This window comes from Cryptomeria japonica, chromosome 5, assembly GCF_030272615.1.
Source record: "Cryptomeria japonica chromosome 5, Sugi_1.0, whole genome shotgun sequence".
Taxonomy (NCBI): domain Eukaryota; kingdom Viridiplantae; phylum Streptophyta; class Pinopsida; order Cupressales; family Cupressaceae; genus Cryptomeria; species Cryptomeria japonica.
The window spans coordinates 797,393,455-797,394,552 of NC_081409.1; positions in this window are offsets into that span (position 1 = coordinate 797,393,455).

Consider the following 1,098-nt stretch of genomic DNA (forward strand, 5'->3'; position numbering starts at 1 on the left):
TTATAATTTTTGCTGGAGCCGCTCAGAGGAAATGCATCGTCCTGTCGACTGTGATACTGTTAGAAAATGGATCTTCAAGAACAGAGACAATGTAGAAACAGAAAAATGGAAACTTGTTAATACAAAGCCCTGCCAAAGATGTGGCCGTGCAATTGAAAAAATCAGGTTTGAATGCTTCTTTGAATTTGGCTGGTTTTAAATGCCTTAGGGATCGGAATGCCCACTCTTAAAATTCTACTTGCAACAGATGTCAAGTTGACGAACATGGGACAGAGACAGTTCCTAATCAGGAATCTGAATCAGAGGCAGAGAACTACAGAGAAAACAGAGAGAGGCCATTAAACAACCCTTCGAGAGATAAAGTCATTATTATGATCGCGCAGCCCATGAAAGATCTAGGGAAAAAGTACTGTCAGATTTGAACCGTTTTCAGAATTTTCAGATCAAACAGTTGGCTGGCATTCAATGCTTAACTGACTGGCATCTTAAATTTGTTACAGATGCATGGCTTCAGATTGTTGAATGCAGGCGTGTGCTCAAGTGGATGTATGCTTATGGCTATTATCTTTCTCAAGATGAAACTGCCCTCAAGAATACATTTGAGCATTCTCAAGCTTATGCCGAGTCTTCTTTAGAACGACTTCATCAGTGTGTTGAGGAAGAGTTGCAGCTTTATATTGCAAGCGAAAAAGCTCCAGAATTTAATTAATTTCGTATCAGACTTGTTATCGTCACAAATGCCACTGCCCAGTATTTTCAGAACCTTGTCAAAACTTTGGAAAAAACCAAGTGAAAGAAGACTAAAAAGACAAAAAAAGACTACTTGGCCAAATTTTAGACTTTTCCCCATGATCCATGCGAGGCTACTCAGATACCTCTTATGACTAATAGAATAGAGTAGATTAGAGGTTTGTATCGTTTGGAGGGCAGGGTGAGTTAAATTAAAGAAGTGTGATTGGGTGTAAAAGGAAAGGAAAGGAAAGGAAAGGGGTTTTTATGGTCTACGATGCCAGTCATCTGTCTATGGGTTTACAGATGGGGTAGAGCAGTACTGGACTATCTCGTATTCCTTGCGGGAGGTACCTAACTGTACTACAA